The 20,696-nt window shown below is 41.7% G+C and overlaps 2 long non-coding RNA genes across 3 annotated transcripts in view; one reads left to right on the top strand and one right to left on the bottom strand.

The window, feature by feature from the left end:
- Window positions 1-2,603: 2,603 nt before the first annotated feature.
- LOC137165471 (uncharacterized) lies at window positions 2,604-4,642 on the bottom strand. Of its 2 annotated transcripts, none has more exons than XR_010923375.1 (3): window positions 4,562-4,642; window positions 3,961-4,064; window positions 2,604-3,314 (listed from the first exon to the last, which is right to left on the bottom strand). It is a non-coding gene; the product is annotated as an uncharacterized lncRNA (long non-coding RNA). The 2 variants fall into 2 exon arrangements; XR_010923376.1 differs by having other exon boundaries at window positions 3,961-4,113; window positions 4,562-4,638.
- A 13,973-nt stretch (window positions 4,643-18,615) lies between these two features.
- LOC137165767 (uncharacterized) overlaps window positions 18,616-20,696 on the top strand; it is a 104,224-nt gene continuing 102,143 nt past the window's right edge. Inside the window, exons 1-2 of the long non-coding RNA XR_010923486.1 lie at window positions 18,616-18,780; window positions 19,313-19,409. This is a non-coding gene — a long non-coding RNA (uncharacterized lncRNA). The remainder of the gene's footprint in view (window positions 18,781-19,312; window positions 19,410-20,696) is intronic.

Raw genomic sequence — 20,696 nt, 5'->3', positions numbered from 1 at the left:
GAGCAGTTGAAGACCCAGCTATAATACACAACTGATTTTTCTGGTCTCCTGGATAGTCACTACAAGCAGGCTCCCCTGTGTGTTATGATGCACCATCTACGTTTGCTCGGCAACTTGGAGAACTTCATATGTCTTTCCCCTCTAGGAATTTCACAGATAAATCACTGGAGTGGGAAACAGGGTATGGGAAGTGCACAATGACTGAGGTCATGCACAAATGTCACTTTCAGGGAATTCACTGTAGTTCTGGAACAGGATTGTATTGCTAATTATGCCCAATATACAGTGCTTTCTTTACACTGAGTGTATTTAAATACATTAGACTACTCCGTGCTTATGTTTTGTCACTGGGAAATTGAGGCAGGATAAAGGGGAGAGTAATTAGAGAAATGTGAAAAATTCATAGTGAAAAACCTGAAGAATGGATGTCTTTGCTTTTTTGTTTCAAATATTAAAAAATGGTCCACTTTTGGGGGAAAAAAGTATGTGACGATCCATTTTTAATTTCAAAATAGGAGTGAAAAGGAGCCTGTTATTCACTGAGAATCGCCTTGTTTTGAAGAATAAAAAACAATGTGACGTTGCAGAAATGTCACGTAGGTTAAATTTCTGGACCACAAATGGCCCCCAAAACAAAAGTGCAGATAGCTCTGTGATTGAAATGTCACAGAAAAACAAGTTATCACTTTCATACGGTTCTAGTGATCACATCTGTATGTAAATAAAGGAGACATTTCTTCCTCCAGTCCCTGCTGTGGTTCTCTTCTCTGCAGCCTGGACACCGATTGATTTCAGTCAGATTGCTGCTCTCAGTAAAAGTAAAGTTAAAAATGTGCATAAGTCTTTGCAGGATTGGTTCTTTACCATGAACATAAAAGTTCTACTGAGAACAGAACAAGAACAATATGCAGAAAGAAATCTACAATGCAGATAAAAGATCCACACAGAATCAGGGAGGATTATTTTGCCCTTAAAGTATAAGGTGATATGAAGTTCAGTCAACTTTAAAGAACAGCATCCTTGCTGCAACAAGATTCAGATATGCAACTAAAGAGACAATTCTAGGCAGTAGGAGAGATAATCGGAATCATGTGATAATGATGGTATATGACTGGGAAAACAAGGAAAAGGAAAAGATTATTAGGGCTGAAGAGCAGAGGAGTTTTAGTTAATTCAGGTGAATGGTGCAGTGGAAAAACAAACACTAGTGATGAGCTCTTCCTGGGAAAGGTGTGCTGAAGATATGGTTGAAGGAGAGATGGAACTGATAAAATTTATGACTCTGGAATAAAATTAAGATCTGTCTGGAGGAGACAGCACTTTAAGACATGCATAGAATTTCCTGAAGAGGCTGCTCAGAAGCATGTATCTGAGGGCCAGTCTACACCAGAAGCACTACATCGGCCCTGCTGTAGTGCATCTGGTGAAGACACTCTATGCTGATGGGAGAGAGGTAGTGTGTACAAGCCCTGAGTAATTGCAATGGATGCACTACAGCAAACGAGGTCCTTCCTGGCACTTTAACATAACACAAGGGTAATATGTTTGGCCTCAGGCTTGATGGAAGTTTCTTTGTTTGGAAGTCTGAGTGGATTTCAAAATCGTTATGGCATTCATAGGGAGAATAGTTTGGAGGTGCCAAGGGCTTAGGCTCCACCTTTAGAATGGAAGCATTTGTTAGAGTTATTCTGTAAACCTCATGAACCAAAAGTGCTTTGGGAATCACTGCTGGGGTGTGTCATTAAGTGAGGCATTTTCCTACAGGGTCATCCAAGTCATGGGATTGTTGCTCATGAGGGAAGTGCTGCATTCACTAAATGTTGGGTAACCTCTCAAAAGCCACTGGATAGGCAGAATATCTCTAAATGACATATATATGAAATTAGGACTTGCTCTGCATGTCCTCACACTTCCCCTCTATCACTAAAAATAACAAACTAGATGTTGCTGTCCAAGAATGGAAGAGTCAAACATGATCTAAGTTTCTATTAAAATTAGAGCTGGGCCTGAGACAGGAAGTTCTGGTTCAGACTTTCCCAAAAGTACCAGGAGGCTTGGATATGGTGACTCAGTTTGGATCTGTCTTACAAAGGTGAGTCTGAGCTTTTGAAGTTGAGATCCAGATCTGGATCAAGATCCAAACTTCTCCAATGGTTGTGGAGGGAAGAAATTTAGGGTCCAAAGAGATTTGGACACAGTGATCCAAGTTAGGTCAATATCTAACAAATAAGGGAGAAGTCTTTTGCATATTCTACCTCTTCACCCATCCACATTCCAACCCTACCCTTACTCACATGAGTAGTTCCACTGATCTTTATAAATGTTGGACCTGATGCTGGTCTTACTTACACTGGAGTAAATCAGGAGTAGCTGTTAAAGTCAATGGACTTACACTGCTATAAGACCAGATGAAAGTCAAACCCAGTTACTTAATTTTGTCTGCTCACATGAGTAAAGGCTACAAGATCAGACAGATGATAGTGATTTAAATGGAGATACTTGATGCAGCAAAATGTAAAAGCTGTGGCAAGAGAGAACACATCCACACTTGTTACAGGTAGATTCCAATCTCCAATTTCATCATGTACAGGGAGACCTGTTCTGTTTAGAGTATTGTGAATTGTTGGACTGATGTGAAGTACCTAGAATTTAAAAGATTCCCAAGAACATTGCTGTGTATACAATAATGTGTTTCCTGTTCAAGAAGCTGTTTGCCACAAATGTGATGTTTAACCGTGAGCTTTAACCTTCTGTTGAGTGTGACATGAATGATTCCCTGGGGACAATAGGGCTATATCTGGAGTTATTTAGGGCATTTAGCAGAAAGAATTGGGGTGGAAGCAGAGCTCTGATAATTGAATTTAAAGATAATATATTTTCTTCACATCCACTCCCAAGCTCTCTCTCTCTCTCGGCTAGACAAACAGCCCCACCTACATTAGTAGCACAGGGCTTTATCTTGCAAGGTGCACAGTGCCTTCGGCCTCCATGGAAGCCAATGGGAGTAGAAGGTGCTTGGTACCTTCGGGAATGGAAGATGCTCAGTACCAGACAGGATCAGATGCATAGCGAACCAAGCCCATAACTAAACCCACCTTTTGTGATTACTTAAGTCCTAACTCATCAGGACATGTTTCCTTCGCATTAATTATTGTTCATCTGAGTCAGATCTCTCTGAAACATCTGATGACAGGTACCTGTGGCAAGCCCATGAGTCAACAATACACTCGACTGATAAACAATGGTGCCTTTTATAGCACCTTTTATCCGAGGATCTCAAAGTACTTGGTAAACATGAAGCTTCACAGTGTGTCCTGAAAAGAAGGTAAGAGTTATTCTACTCATTTTACGAGATGGGTAAAACTGAGGCACAAAAGTAAAGTGATTTGTCCAAGATTACAGAGCCAAGAAGAGAACCCAGGAGTTCTCTGCTCAAATCACCAGACTATTCAGGGGCTGAGAAGGGATTAGTTACTAATTTTCTCACTATGTCACCTCGCCATAGCTTTTCCCCCCGGCCCCTGGGTCTTCTGACTTTTGCATGTTATTATTATTTGTGCTTCAGTTGTGCCAGAGGCTCACGTAAGAACTGGGCTCTTATGACACTAGCCACTGTACAAACACAGCGTTAACCAGTCCTGGCCTGGAAGAACTGACATTCACAAATACATTACATGTTTTGTACCCTTCCTAAAACAATCTAAACAAAGAAACTCAAATTAATTGCAAAATCCTTCTCCCCACTAAATCCCATTAAAAAAGCTGCTGATGGAACACTGGGAACTTTGGAAAAACATTCCATTTGGAAGTATATTATGTTTGTTATAATTGGGATTTATTGCCCCTTTTTCCATTAATTGCTGTAAATCAGCAGTAATTTCACTGAAATCAGGGAAGATATTGTAGGGAAGGTGAGATCAGCGTCAAGTCCAAATTCTGTTTGCTCGTGAACTCACTTACTCTGGTTGCCTCAGTGAACGTTGTCGATGAACACCATCATCACCAGGATCGTCACATTTGCAGAAACCATTACAATGCCACAGACTAGGGCAAAGAATGAGAGTCTGTGGCAGAAATGGAGAAAAGCACATTCCCTGTTTGCATGCCAATGTCCTGAGTTACAAAGATCAAGGAAAGGGAAATATGTGAGAACATTTGGGAAATAACACAGTGCCAGACCCAGTTGGGGCTGGTGTAAGCAGGTGCCTCCTCATTAACTTGCACCTGCTCACACCAAGTCTGAACTCGTCCGGCAAACTTTACCATGAGCTGTCATTTGCTTATTAAGGGCAAGATTGTACCCTGCCCTTTCACATCTGTATAGGGACGTAGGAGAGAGAAAGGACTCACCCTCCCTCTCTTGCATGGGCCAACGTATGGCTACCTGTGTTGCGGCTCTAGATCTGCAACTGGAAAGAAATGGGCAGGGAATAGGCAGAGCTATGGCACTGCTCTGCTCTGTGCTGGCCTACACTGCTGACAGGCTATGCAGAGGGCAATAGGCTACACCTGAGTAAAAAGTACCACAGATTATTCTCCACACCATACCAGGGAACCTCACCTAGAACAATGCAAAGCTGAGTCCTTCTGCTGGTCCATTGTCCTCCCTCTCAAAGCGTCTCCTGGAGCAGCTTGCCTATATGCCATCCTCTAATAAGGATGCTTGCAAATAGCATATTTAAGGGTGGGAGCCAGGAATCCTGAGTTCTAGTCCTGATTCTAATGGGCTGAGTCACCTGGTGTGAGTCACTTCTCATCTTTGTGCCACTGTAAAATGGGGGAAATGAACCAAATCTTGGCAGGTGCTGAGCATCTGAAATTCCAGAGTGAAAAGTATTAACACATAAAATAAAAATAATTAATCATATTGGTACAAACTAACAAAAGCATAATATGTAGTGTCAACTCCTCAGCTAGTGTAGATCCATTGAAGTTAATAGAGCTGGACTGATTTTACAGCAGCTAACCTGACTCTAAAAGTTTAAAATGCCCCCTTTTCACAGTAGAATAAGCTAAGGGCAGAAAGATCAACCTTTACATTGATTTTCTTTGCTGTTTGTTTCATAAACCCTGATGGTAAATTAACTTTAGTATGTACCAGCTTGAAGTCTTTACACCACACTCCTGCAGTGAAGAATCAAGGCACTCTCTTTTGCATTTGCTTTCCAGTTTCCAGCAATGGTTGCTTGTGTTGGGCTCTGTACAGTCAGAGTGCACCATAAATAAAAGTCTGGACATACAGTGCAAGAGGCAGGGAGGGATATGGCGTGAACGTAGCGTGGGGAGCACATCATCCTTGAGTTATAATCTCATCTTTATCAGTAGGGGTTTGTCTACATGGGGACACTCAGAAAAATTAATCTGAATTAACTAAAGTGTGAATTTAAAGTGGATTAGTTAAACCTTTGTAAATTGTGTGGGCACCCTCATTCAGAATTTAAGTGGCTAATTCATCTTATCTGTGAATTAAACTAAACCGAATTAAGACCACTTTAATCCTGAATGAAAGTATCCATACAGGAGTTAATGCAGTTTAACTAATCCACTTTAAATTCACAGTTTAATTCATTCAGATTAATTTTTGTGTGTGTCTCCATATAGATATGCCCTCATTCCCTCTGGCTATGTCTACACTTAAAATGCTACAGTGGCACAGCTGCCCCACTGTAGCACTTCAGTGTATACATTCACTCTAGCAGTGGGAGAATCTCTCCTGTTGCTGTAGTTAATCCACCACCCTGCGAGGCAGTAGCTAAATTGACGGGAAGGAAGAATTTTCCTGCTGATCTACTGCTGTCTGTGCTGGGGGTTAGGGTGGCATAGCTACATCTCTCAGGGATGTGGATTTTTCACACCTGTGAGATACACAGCTATGCTGATGTAAATTTCAGTGTAGACCAGCCCTCTGTGCCTTTGGACAAATGGTTTATCCTCTCTATGCCTCTACTTCCTCCATCTGTATTTTACTGCGGGGCTGTGAGAATTAATTATAGTGTTTATAAGGCAGTATATCAGTGCTAAATCGTGGCAGTATTATTGCTATCTGGACCTGGTGTTGTATGACCGTAAGAAGAGAATGTTTTTAAGTAGTCTCAGATCAAGTATATTCACACTGAATGCAGTAGTAAGAGGAGTTTACTGAGTTCTGCATTATTTTGAGACCATATTAATGTTTGCAGAGATTAGAAATGGGCCTACCACAAACACCTAGGTCTGGACACCCTGGCATTCAGACCTGGATTTGGATCTAATTCAGAATTTTGCAGTTCCAGATCGTTTCTAGGTTTTACCTCTCTCAGGTCTTTTCTGCTCCTGCTGAAGTCAATGGCAAAATGGATTTCAATATGTGGCTCAGGATTGGTCTCTGTTGATTCTACCTGGAACATACAGTGCTTCTCATGGAGCCCAATCTCCTTCTCCATTTAGAATTCTACTAAATTCTCACAATTCAATCTTTAGAGTGGTTATTCTGTGGACAGCTGCTGCCACAATTATGGAACATTCCTATAAGATTGAACAGAGATTGCTAATCTTTCTATAGATTTTTTTTTTTTAACCAGCCTACAGGCTTGGATAGCTGGGAGAGATGGTGTAAATCTTATGTCGGGTCATCCTCTGTCCACAGCAGATCCCCAATGTGAACAGCTTCTGGTGTGTTAGAACAACATTGGTAAGGAAACTCAGCAAGCTGGATCCATAACTGGGGGATAAGGATTAGTTCTAAGGGCAGTGTTGGTTGGGCTAGGGCACTATGATTTAAAAATCATGTAGAAAGGATTTCATTCTCTGTTACATTCTAGAAGTTTTCAGAATAATTTTTATAGAACTTTAAGTAATTATTAGAGAATCCTACAGGTTTTATTCCTGTTAAATTCTATAGGAATTTTCCATGAGGACCAGGATAAACACCTTAAGGCACGGAGGAGGAGTTGGGAAACTTATCTGTTGTAATGTCCCATTCTCTAACCTCTCATGCTAAAAGTTCACAATGACTTTGGTCCACCCCTTGTCTAGCAGTTCCCATTTCAATCAGCAGACAGTCATATGTCCAGAAATTCATGAATGTGACATCACTGGAAGCACATCAAGTACCTGTGCACCCTCAGGCACTCAAGTAGTTAACTATATGTCACCACGTGGAGTTAGAATAATGGGCAGTGTTCAGAGGGGGCCTTTCAAAAGGCTGATCTCTCTGGGAACAAATTGTTGTGCAATTTCAGGGTGTAAAGCAAACCACTTGGCTGATAAGGCAGCAGTCATTGTGCCTGTTTTTCTAATGCTTTTAAAAGCCTTCTGGCTTGAACATTTACATATTTACCCTTTAAGAGACATTACCTTACCTTTGTTCACATCTTGTATTCTTTCCTGCAGGACACACTAGAAGAATACAAGCCCCTACAGAGGAAATGGAAATGGAGTATCACCTTAGATTAAATGAAATCTTCTTGTCTTATGCTGAGTGTACTGAGGAGGCATAGGGGGTCAGGGATTGAAGGATTGAAGAGAGAAGAGATCTTCTGCCTCTCATACAAGCAGCAAGGCAGGATTCTTAGCAAGTACAAAGAAGAACACAAGACCCAAGGCCTAGCTTCCACACCAAGCATCCAAAAGGAACTAGTGATGTACCCTACAGCTTGGACTAGTCAAAGGAGCATATGCTGCTTTTCAAAAGAAAGGTAACTGTGCCCAGTTGTTTGTCACCCAGCTCACTCTGTGATGTTCTGCTTTGTGCTGATCTAGTGGCTCAGGTCTCAGTTGGGATTCCCCAGAGTCTACTCCGCACTTCTTCCATAACCTTAAGGTGTGGTTCTTCTTAGCTCAGGTCTACACTACACACTTACTGCTGTATAACTACACTACTCAGGGGTGTGAAAAATACACACCTCTGAGTGACATAGTTACACCGACCCTACCCACCCAGATAGACAGTACTATGTCGGGGGAAGAGCTTCTCCCCCCAACATAACATTTGCCTCTCACGGAGGTGAAGTTATTAAGCCAACGGGAGAGCTGTCTCCTGTCAGTTTAGAGTATCTTCACCAGAAGTGTTACAGCAGCGCAGTTGCATTGGTGCAGTTGCACCAATATAAACTTATAGAGTAGACCTGTCCTTAGCACTGACTCTGTAAAAATGGCAACTTGAGGTTCATGTTTGGCATCTCCTGGCAAGTTCAATATAAAACTGCTAGCTTTGCAAACTGGGATCTCAGAGTCCAGCTGGGTTCTTTTCATACATCTTCACCAGTGGGCTTCTGCAGTTCATATTCTTGGCATATGTGCAAATTCACTGACATCATACCATTTCCTCAGTCATAGCTATGCCACTTGATTGTCTTCAAATTATGCCTTCAGTGGATACTTTGCAATTGCCTTCTATGAATTTGCACTGGAGTAATTGGTTGTAATTTAGTAAGCTATTCCACTGATGACTCATGAAGAGTAGTAAAGTCCAGATCTCTCTCACTGCTGTGTTGGCTCTGCAGAAATGACAGGAGGAAAAAGTAGTTTAAAATGATTTTTGTCACTAAACTCAGCAGATCTGTCTCTGAATTCCTGCAGGGAGCAGGTCAGTTAAGTAGGAAGATGCCTTTTTTTACAAAATCACTCTCTAGGACCGCTCTTTAAGGGTAGCATGTTCAAATAAAGAAAGTACAACTATTAATAGCCCAATAAAGACAACTACTAGGGTAAATACTCAGGAGATCTGCATATTATTAACTGCAGACATGCATTATCAAACATCTTAACAGGGATGCTATCAACATAAAGGTAATAAAAAGATTCCTTACCTATGTTACTAAAACACCTTACATTTATATTAAAACTACAACAGTTTTAAGAATCTAATTTATTGTTCACTCTTTATGTTGCTTGTTTGAGATCCAATGCTGTCAGCAGGATGTTGCTTTAGGCACATGAGAAGTCCCAACAACTAAGCATGAGTGTCAATGTCAGCAGGATTTGGGCCTTGATTTTTGCTCTTAATCATCCTGGACAAAGAAACCAAACTGGTCAAGTTCACTGTTGTTTCTACTCACTTTCTGATTGTTATGTACTAGCAAGAGAGACAAGGTAGGGGAGGTATCTCTTATTGGACCAACTTCTGTTGGTGAAAGAGACAAGCTTTTGAGCTACACAGAGCTCCTCTTCGAATATGGGAAAGGTGCTCCAAGGGTCACAGGTAAAAGCAAGATGGAACAGATTGTTTAGCATAAGTAGTTAGCGCATATTCTAAGGGACCATTCAAGGTGAAGTGGCCTGTTAACACCTCAGAAATCATAGGATGGAAAAAGGGGGGTTAGTGGGTTACACATTGTTGTAATAAACCATAAATCTAATGTCTTTATTAAGACTGATTGTTAGTGTTTAGCAAAGTTATTAATTTACGCTCCCAGGCTTGTCTTTCGAAGGTGATATGCATGTTTCCTTTGAGGATGAGGACTGAGAGGTCAACTATGGAGTGACTGTTTTGTGAACAGTGTTCACCCAGAGGTGGTGTGGTGTTTTTGTCTTTATCGTTTTTCTGTGTGAGCTCAATCAAGAGCGTAGTGATTGTCTGGTTTCACCCACATAGTTCTTTTTGGGGAATTTGACGTACTGGATGAGGGACACCACATATTGTGATAGGCATGTATAGGACTCATGGATCTTGAAGGGTGTATTGTGGCGGGTGTTGATCATTGTAGCAGTGGAGATATGTCTGCAGGTTTTGCATCTGTTGTTATGGCAGGGTCTGGTGCCGTTTTGAGTTGGTGGGTCTGTGGGGAGCTTGCTTCTGATGATGAGCTTGGCAACGTTGGGGAGTTGTTTGAAGGCCAGAAGAGGGGGTTTGGGAAAGGTTTCTTTCAGGATGTGGTTCCCATCATAGGTCTCTACACAGGTCGATTGCACCCTGAAAGAGTTTAATACTAAATAATGCTAAAACGGTGCTGCAAATGTACAAGAGGGAACTGATTCTTTTCCTTCTGAAACCTTCAAAATCATATAATGTGCTTTCTGCGCACCTATTTGACAGGCAGCATTGCATGCAAGCAATTTTCTATCAAATAACAATAATAAAAGATCTCAGGGTGGTATTTTGCAGGAAAGGGTAACTATATATTCACCTCTCAGGTTTCACTTGATTAGGTGGAAATCCAGATTAGATCCAGACCAAGAAACACACTTTGCAACACAGCGTAAAGTTTATGGTAAATCTATTATTTTTGTATGCCAGTCAGTTACCGCTGGATTTTATTCGGTACATGAGCCACTCCTATTCTATTTTTGGCTGAGTGCTGATTCACTTGAAGGCTGGGAATGTTGCACAAAACACTCCAAAAATAAATAAAAAAAAAAAAAAAAAAAAACTAAAGAAGGAAATATTTCAGACTGTCTTCAGGGCCCAATCCTCCTCCCCCAGGAAGCCAAACAGCGGTTAATTATCGACTTCCAGAGGCATAGGATCCTGTGCTTGTTGCATTAAGTTGATATCTGAATGATCTTTATTCTTTAAGTACCATTCAGAAATTCCATGGTATCTCTTTTGTTGCAAGTAACTTCACTGACCATTAGTGCACCAGAACAAAGTAGCTGTACTCTGTGATTCTCAAACCCTTGAACACCTCATCTTGCAGTCTTTGATGCACATGTTTAACCTTCAAACATGTGAGTTGTCTCACTGAAGTCAATGGCTTATGTTAATTAGAGCCCCTGTGATTGCTCACATATGCTTGTAAAGTCCGGGCTGAAGGATGCATCCTGATGTTGCACACTTGGGACCTGGTTTTGCACCCTTTATGCCATTTGTTCACATTTGCAAATCATGATTTGGTGCCGACAATCAGTCGATGCTGGCTGATTACACCTGCTCTTTCAAATCAGCTTCATCTTCTGGTTCTCATGTGCTAGCATAAAGCTGCTGTTTGGGTTTCCAGTACCCTAAGGCTGATTGGCCTGATCTAAAGCCTACTGATGTCAGCAAGAGTCTTTCTCATGGATTCTAATGAGCCTCACGAGCCCCTTTGTTTCGCTGAAAATTAAAAATATATATAATCATTTCCATGTCTGTGTTTTTAATTCCCTTCTTCTTTTCACCTTTTAAAAATGTAAGCTAAATCTTGGACCTTAAATTACTATCCCCTCAACATTAACTTATTAAGGTATTAATTATAATATGAAATCTGATTGGAACCACATAATGATTTGCATCTGGCCATTAGTAGTTAGCCCTGCAGTTGACATTCAATTGGACAATGCCGCAGACAGGATTCAAAGCTCTTTAATGTAGACTGAGCAGGGGCTGGACTGGGCGTCCGAATGCCTGGGTTCTATTCTTGTCTTTGTCTCTGGTTTGCTGTAGCTTGGAGAAGTCACTTAAAAGGAGCTGATTAGGTGAGATGCTGAGCACCCACAGGTATCATTTACTTCTGTTGGAGTTAAGGGTGCTCAGATGCTATAAAAATCAGGCCCTCAGCATCCCTGTCTCAAAATGGTGTTGTCGATGTGCAGATGAATTAATTCATGTTTGTCAAACATGTTCCTAGGAGAACAGGTTCTGGGGACCTACACAGTGTTATTACTCCTTCTGAGACAATAGAATATTGTTGCATAAACTTTTTGGATTGGTGCTGGCACTAATTATAATAGCAAAACAAACGTTTTGGATTATTGAAGTGTTAAACCACAGGCTCTGGGGAAAAGAAGAATGATGTCTTTTTAAAACCCAGGGACTAAATTGATCCCTGGTGTAATGCCACCAATGTCAAATTGCCAAACTCCCATTGATTTCACTGGGGCCAGGATTTCACCCCAGTATTTTCTATTGCATAGTATTGTCTCCCAAAGGCATATGGTCAATGTCTGGTGGCTTTTGAAACTCTAGACTATTCATCATCAGCAATCTTTTGATTCAAGGATGATCTCTACCACGGATTAACATATGGATAGGAGGAAAACAAAAAAAGAAGAAGTGGACCCACTAAGCATTGAGGATGGGCAGGAGGTTAAGGATAATCTAGGCATGGCCAAATATCTAAACAAATACTTTGCCTCTGTTTTTAATTAGGCTAATGATGATCTTGGGGATAGTGGTAGGGTGGCTAATGGGAATGAGGATATGGAGGTAGAAATTACCCACATCTGAGGTAGAAGCCAAACTCAAACACCTTAATGGGACTAAATCGGGGGGGCCGGATAATCTCCATCCAAGAATATTAAAGGAACTAACACATGAAATTGCAAGCCTATTAGCAAGGATTTTTAATGAATCTGTAAACTCAGGGGCTGTACCAGCTGGAAAACTGCTAACATAGTTCCTATTTTTAAGAAAGGGGGAAAAAGTAATCTAGGTAACTACAGGCCTGTTAGTTTGACCTCAGTAGTATGCAAGGTCTTGGAAAAGGTTTTGGAAGAGAAAGAAGTGAAGGACATTGAGGTTAACCGTAATTGGGATAAAACACAACATGGCTTTACAAACGGTAGATCATGCCAGACCAACCTGATTCTTTTTTGGGAAGATAACAGATTTTTTAGACAAAGGCTATGCAGTGGATCTAATTTACCTAGATTTCAGTAATGCGATTGATATGGTTCCACATGAGGAATTATTAGTTACATTGGAAAAGATGGGGATTAATATGGAAATTGGGAGGTGGATGAGGAACTGGTTAAAAGGGAGACTACAATGAGACTGAAAGACGAACTGTCAGCTGGGGAGAGGTTGCTAGTGGAGTTCCTCAGGGATCGGTCTTGGGACCAATCTTATTTAACCTTTTTATTACTGATCTTGGCACAAAAAGTGGGAATGTGCTAATGAAGTTTGCGGACGACACGAAGTTGGGAGGTATTGCCAATACAGAGAAGGATCGGGATGTCATACAGGAATATCTGGATGACCTTGTAAACTTGAGAAATAGGATGAAATTGAATAGTGGAAAGTGCAAGGTCATGCACTTAGGGACTACTAACAAGAATTTCTGCTATAAGCTGAGGATGCATCAGTTGGAAGTGATAGAGGAGGAGAAGGACCTTGGCATATTGGTTGATCACAGGATGCTTATGAGCTGCCAATGTGATGTGGCCGTGAAAAAAGCTAATGCGGTCTTTGGATGCATCACATGAGGTATTTCCAGTAGAGATAGGGAGGTGTTAGTACCATTATACAAGGCGCTGATAAGACCTCATGTGGAATACTGTGTGCAGTTCTGGTCTCCCATGTTTAAGAAAGATTAATTCAAACTGGAACAGGTGCAGAGAAGGGCTACTAGGATGATCCGAGGAATGGAAAACCTGCCTTATGAGAGGAGACTCAAAGAGCTTGGCTTGTTTAGCCTAAACAAAAGAAGATTGAGGAGAGATATGATTGCTCTCTATAAATACATCAGAGGGATAACTACCAGGGAGGGAGAGGAATTATTTAAGTTCAGCACCAATGTGGACACAAGAACAAATGGATATAAATTGGCCATCAGGAAGTTTAGACTTGAAATTAAACGCAGGTTTCCAACCATCAGAGAAGTGAAGTTCTGGAATAGCCTTCCAAGGGGAGCAGTGGGGACAAAAAACCTAGATGGCTTCAAAACTGAGCTTGATACATTTATGGAGGGGATGGTATGATGGGACAGCCTAGTTTGGCAATTTTCTGATCTTTGTCTACTGGTGGTAGATATGCCAATGGCCTGTGAAGCAATGTTAGATGGGGTGGGTTTTGCGTTATTACAGAGAATTATTTCTTGGGTGTCTGGCTGGTGAGTCTTGCCCACATGCTCCGGGTTTAACTGATCACCATATGTGGGGTCAGGAACGAATTTTCCCCCAGGGCAGACTGGCAAAGGGTCTGGAAGGTTTTCGCCTTCCTCTATAGTATGGGGCACACAGGTCACTTACTGGTGGATTCTCTGTACCTTAAAGTCTTTAAATCATGATCTGAAGACTTCAATAACTCAGTCATAGGTTAGGGGTCTATTACAGGAGTGGGTGGGTGAGGTTCTGTGGCCTGAATTGTGCAGGAGGTCTGATTAGATGATCATATTGGTCCCTTCTGACCTTAGAGTCTATGAGTCTATGGGTCTGAGATGACTCAGGAGTCTAATTCTAGAACCACAGATCTGCCCGCAATAGGCACAGACATTTCCTATGGGTCAGATGCCTGCTGGTAGAAAGTTCTTTCTTTTTTCCTTCCTTCTTTCTCTCTCTTTTCAGCACTGAGGGCAAGACACTTCTCCTCGAAGCAGGCCACTGCCTGATGGAGGATATGGTACCATTGAGGTCGATTGGTGGCTTGCTCTTCCCATTTTATGATGTCCACACCAGTTTTCTTAATATATGCTTTCAGTGTATTTTTGTAGTATTTCTGTTTACTGCCACAAGATCTCTGACCATAGGTGAGCTTAGGGTAGAGACCTTGTTTTGGGAGGTGAAAATCTGGTATCAAAAACATACCTGTCAGGAGCAAAAATTTGCCTTCAGAATGGACCAGATTGCAGAAAAAAAAAACAAATTAAAAAAAAAATCCCAGGATTTAAATTTTTTTTTTTAAATCTCCTCGGTAATAGAGCAAACCAAGTCCCTCCCTCTCCTCCTTGCAACCCCGGGTATTGAGGTTTATCACGGGCTCCTTGTTACAACATTGCCAGAACATCACTGATCCTATGGCAAGCTCCCCTCTAGGACAATCCTAGGAAGTTAGAGAGGACATTTCCTGCTTTCTGACCTAATGTATCAGATAGAAACCCTGTGAACTTATTTTTGGAGCATCTTCAGAAATGGCAGGTATCATACTTATTCCATGGATGTCAGCGTTTCCAGAAAATTATTATTATTTGTATTACAGGAGTGGCTTGGAATTCCAACCAGGGAGTGGGGCCCCAATGTGCTATGTGCTATACAAATATATACCAAAACACAACCCTTGCCCCAAAAAGGTCTATATGACAAGCAGGACATGACAGGAGGACAACCGACTAACAGGGTGGGAGGATGAAGTCACAGAACTCACAGAACTGAGCACTAAAGCAGAAGTTAGAGCTCATCAGTTACTAGAAGATCTTCCAAATTTTTTTCATATCCAAAGTTATTCTGAGTCTGTCAGGCCTTTCCCATCAGTTCCTTTCCCACTCCTCCCCCATAATTCCTATGCTGCCTTTTTAAGCGGATGTTCTACTGAAATCAGGTATGTCTGGTAATACAAGAGGTACATGCCTGTGAGATATATATATCCCTCATATGTTTGGCAGTAATCAACATATTAAAGTAGGTCAACTCATAGAAATCTCATTATGGAACAAGGTAAATGCTTGGTCCTCTGCAGTATCTGGAAAGGCTAAGGATGAACAACTCCTTTGCTTGTGGCTTTAAATCATCCAAAGTAAGATAGATCCTGGTGGTCTCCTGGCAGCTGTTTATAATTGTTTTATCCAGTGGGACTAAGGGTTGGAGGGCAACCAAGAAAGTGAGGAAGGTCTGGGGTGGCTCATTTCTTCTATCTCATTTAATAACAAAGAGGCTTTTGTATTGCAAGGGGAGGAAATTGGATGACTGTTGTGTGTTATAAATACGCCTTAAATGTTTTGTTTGTAGAGGTATTTTAGCTGTGTTGGTCACAGGATATGAGAGAGACAAGGTGGGTGAGGTAATATCTTTTTTTGGACCAGCTTCTGTAAGTGAAAGAGACAAGCTTTCAAACTACACAGAGCTCAGACCTGAAAAAGAGCTCTATGTAGCTCAAAAGCTTGTCTGTTTCATGAACAGAAGTTGCTCCAATAAAAGATGTTACTTCACCCACCTTGTCTCTCTTGAATGTTTAGTGTAAGGAGAAAAGAGTGAAACTGAACTAATGAGCTCACGTGGCCATTGGAAGGGAAAAGAAAGTTCCGCCTGCTACCAATGTTCTCACGAGCCTGGTGTGTGTTACACTGTGAATGGCAGTGACAGAGGTGATTCCAGAATAATATGCAGATCAGGAGTATAAAAGTCTCTAAGAAGGGACTTGGAAGGAATTTAATGCTTGTGAAAAGTGCTGGACGCTGATGTGTTCTGTTTAACCACAGTACAAACGGTGACAGGACAAGATTCCTTCGCACTACCCAGCCCACACACTACACCTCTCTCCCAAAGCAATCATCTTGCTGGGCAAGAGAGGAGTCCAGTGTTGGGGGCCTATTGAATTGCGGGATTCTCTGCTGAGGCTGGCAGTGTGATGTGAACAATAGGAAATGGAGTGAGACTCACAAAATATATTTCATGTGGCACACTGACCAGTAGTTATCACACGGTAGCCACTTTGGGTCATTATTGCCTTATGGTTGGCTGTCAACTAGTATTTAGAGATGAAAGGTCTATATGTATGGCCAACTTCTCACTCGCAAGCCATCTCTCTCTCCCAGGAAGATCGCTCCCCTTTTTATAGCTAATATAACAGTGTCTTTCTTCTTCACTGGCCTTTTAAGATGAGATAATCTGTTCTTCATGTCTTTCCAGCACACTAATGCTAAAACTTTTCTCTTTCAGGGTGCTAATTAATTTATTACTATAAAAGATTAGCAACAAATAGCAAGAAGATGCATGATGCTAAACATAATTAAATGTATCTCAGCAAAGCCAAAAAGCTGTCACAAGGATGATGTGTTCCTCTCTATACTTTCAGTGGGTTCAGGGTGTACTGCAACTGGACATTTAGTAAAATTCTTGTTTCTCTGTCTCTGGCATACCAAGTTGTACGCCCCAATGGGTCACAAGCAGAAGGGGCATGAAGCAAGGAGGAAATTCTCCATCACTTGGCATTTTAAAATTGCCACTGGATGTCTTTCTGAAAGACAACCCACAAGTGCCTGTGCTGGATGCCAGGATTGCTGGGTGACATTCTCTGGCCTGTGCTATGCATGCAGGAGGTCTGCCTTGATGATCAGAATAGTCCCTTCTGGCCTTAAAATTTATGGGCCAGCTTCTCATTAACAATCTGGCCTCTTTAAGCCACTCAGATGGCACAAAGGGGCCAGAATCTGTCCATAAACAACCAGTGGAAAATTTCCCTTGTAGAGGGGAAAGCTCCTCTGGAAAAATTGGTGGACTACTTACTTTGCCAGCCACTCCCTTGCCTCCTGGCTTAGGCAGCATGTTAAGGAAGGGAAGAGGTATGCCAGGGTCAAGCACGTGGTGCGGTATAGTGTCGCGTAGCAGAGCTCTGCCAGTGCTCCACTGGTTTAAGTTAGACTAGCCTAGAAAGTGCTCTAACTCACTCCAGAGTCAGGCTGCCACAGAATCATAGACACAGAGCTCAGACACCAGGGAGAACGGAGCCCTATGAATCTCTGAAAACACCATACAGACCAGAGTCTGGTTTCAGGTACCAGTGTTCATATGGAGTAACTCCACTGACTTCACCAGAGTTATCATGGCACAATTTAGATCAGGCTCAGACCCCACATCTCTTTTACTTATAGGTCCAGTGCATGTATTGGTTCAAGATGGGCATGAGTTGACATAACACCATGGATTAAAGCCATTCACAAAGCACATTCCAATGTGCTGGGCAAAAACACCTCCCTCCTCCTCCCCCCCCAAAATCCAGCTGAAATGAACAATGTAAACTAGAAGTAACACAGAGGAGGGAACTGTTTTCAGACAAGAAGATTGAAGATTCCTAGTAGAAATATCACAGCAAATCCTGAAGTCGCTGATTAAGGTCTGATCTTACAAATGTTTACGCAACTGAGTGACTTTATTCCTGTAAGTGATCCCATTACATTAATGTTTGCGGGATCAGGCCCTTACTCATTTTTCTTGTTCATCATTGGCCAACACTCACTGTATACCATAAAGCATAGGACTTAGGGGACCAATCCAAAGCCTGCTTGAAGTCACTGGGCAAGTTTCCACAGACTTCCAGTGGGCCTCAGATAAGGCCCTAGTTGTGTCTGTGAATTAAAATAGCACCTGCAGTCTCACCAGCTACAGTTGATTGAAAAGGTACAGGCGCCATGCTTCAAAATGCATAATGCTGTTTAAGAACCTGTAAGAGCTGTATAATGGGTCCAGTGGAAGGTGCAAGGGTGTGAGAGCCAGGACTCCTGAGTTCTAACCCCAACTTCATAACTGAGTTGCTGTGTGATCTTAGGCAAGTTGCTTCACCTTTCGGTACAAGCAAAAACGAGAGTCCTGTAGCACCTTAAAGACTAACAAATTTCTGTGGGCATAAGCTTTTGTGGGCATGCATCTGACGAAGTGGGTTGCAGCCCATGAAAGCTTATGCCCACAGAAATTTGTTAGTATTTAAGGTGCTACAGAGCTCTCGTTGTTTTTGCTGTATACAGACTAACATGACTACCCTTCTAGAACTTTTCTCTGTACAAGGGTTTCCCATCTCTAAGAAAAAAACCCCATGGGAATAATGATCTAAAGGCTTGTCTATACATGGAAGTTGTTCTGTATTAAGGCCAGGTGTGAATTCAAAGTGGAGTAGCTATTTCTTGACTTTCGTAAAGCATGTTGTTATCTGTGGATGGCAACTGGTATAACACATGTTAATTATTGCAATGATTATCATCCAGCGTCTGGCAAGGATGGGGTTTAAAGTCCCTCCCCTGAATATAAGAGCTGCAACAGGTGTTGGTACTCTCTGCTGAGGCAATAGTCAGGTAGCTGGAGTCAGCTGAAATCACCAGCCTCATGGGGTAGAGCAGCTGGGCTCCTAGAAAGATCTAAATGCTTGTTACTGCACTAGGAGCTACTTGAACTATTCAGTGCTTTTAGTAGTGGGATTTGGGGTGGAACTGCTCTCCCACTACAAAGGACAATTCCAAGGTGCATCTACCAATAAGAGTGTAAACAATAGCAGTTTGTCTGTTTTTATAACCACTAGGATACCTGATTGTGAAATGTATATTCTGGACTAAAATAAGACCCTGATCATGCAGATTCCTACATGTGGGTTGATCCTTGCCTTCATGATGAGCCCTGTGGAAGTTAGTGGGGATTCTGTGCAAGTGTTGGGGGTTACGGGAGGGGCACTAGAGGTAGGGGCATGGTGGAGCTGAGCTGAGCTCTGGTAATCCTTTGCTGCTCTTTAGAATTACCTTGGCTCTGGGGTTTGGAGGATTTGGTCCCAAATATTTTTCTTGTCTGGCATGTGCACTGTGGAGTTTCACTTTTGCCATTGGCTGGTCATGACTACTAAATTCAGGTCCTAGTCCTCAAAAGATTTCATTGGGGGATCTACCTGGATGGTTCCTTCTGTAAGATCAGGCCTCTATTTATTGTACGGTTGTGGGGGGGCAGTACCATTGACTCTGATAGGATATAATTTGCATTTATTTATTTATTTATTTATTTTCAGAAAAAAACAGCGATGCATTTCTTTTTTGGGAGAAAGAGAATGCACATGAAGGATGACTTGCACTTTCTTGGGAGGGTGATGTCACCTGTGCAAACAGGTAAGTGGTGATGGTAGAAACCATGGAAGTTAACTCCAGCACCTGTGTTGTAATTCTATGTGCACTTCCCTATTGTTTTTTCTCCTGTTAACTATTTATTAAATCTATGCACTGAGCATCATTCAATAAGGAACTGAGGCCAGTTCCAACACTAAGATGTTGGTATTTGTGCAGTTTCTATGTGCCCATCTCTTATGTATGGAAGGCATTTGCACAGCTGTCTAATGTTCCTTAGGGTCACTTGAAAAATCCTTATTGTTTTTTGTCTTGTTTCCCCTCAGTCATCAATCATTCTCTCCCTGCTACTCCCAACACGTAGCACAGAGCACATCAGGAATGAAAATAGAATGGGCAGGACCAAGAAAAACATTTGCTTTTGAGAAATGCGTCACTTAAATTCACAAGACAAAAGGAATTTGCATGGAGCCAGGGTGAAAAGCTGGGCTGTCAATAACATACTAAAGATTGCTTCTCTGAGGGCTACAGATATCTGAGAGTGGGTGTCAATTAAACAGTAAAGCAGTGTCATTGTAGCTTAGGGGGGATGTAGAAGGTAGCAAAAGAAGGGTGTGATGGAAAATAACTAACAATAAAATTCCTATCTGCTTGGGATCCCCCAAACCTGTTCTGCTACTTGAGATTCTTGACATTGTGCCTAATCCTCAATGTGCCATTTCAAAAGGTAAACTTAGAAACAGGCCAACCAAAGCAGTTGTTTGATCTTTGCAGTGTTCATTGCCAGACAAATTTGACTCCCTTAGCACTGTATTCCCAGCGTTCCCATGCTCTCCAGGTGGTCTTGGAAGGAGGCATTGAAAAGGTAGAAGGTAAAGATACACCAGTGCAAATCAAGAGTAACTTCACTGAATGAATGGAGTTACACCTGTGCAAAATGAGAATTGAGCTAAACCTCTTTCTGGGGAATGGATCCGTGGATCTGAGTCTCCATTGTCCTGCCCTTTGTATACTCACTTACAGCAGTGTAAAGTGAGTGCAAAGTGTTACCATTCTGATGTAGTAGTGTTTTACAGCTACTTTGCAGTAGTGTAAATCTCTATATAAGGTGCGGGCCAAAAGAAAATCAAGCCATGGAACTTCAGTTCTACTAAATGGTGATTCCTCAGGTAACTTTTAGACTAAGCCTAAAAATATTTCTATTTGCAGAAAAGTATATTAGGACGATTAACTGTTTGCTGCTAGTAGGTGTTCTGTGGTTCCTTTGTAAACAAAGCTATCATCTGTCTAATTTTGCCATGCAATGGAAGTGGGAAATTGGATGAGATTATT

This window comes from Emydura macquarii, unplaced genomic scaffold (assembly GCF_026122565.2).
Source record: "Emydura macquarii macquarii isolate MOO-44397 ecotype Brisbane River unplaced genomic scaffold, CSIRO-AGI_Emac_v2 contig_2768, whole genome shotgun sequence".
In the NCBI taxonomy this organism is placed as follows: domain Eukaryota; kingdom Metazoa; phylum Chordata; order Testudines; family Chelidae; genus Emydura; species Emydura macquarii.
The sequence above is the reverse complement of the archived record's forward strand: the minus strand, read 5'-3'. Positions and strand labels throughout refer to the sequence as shown.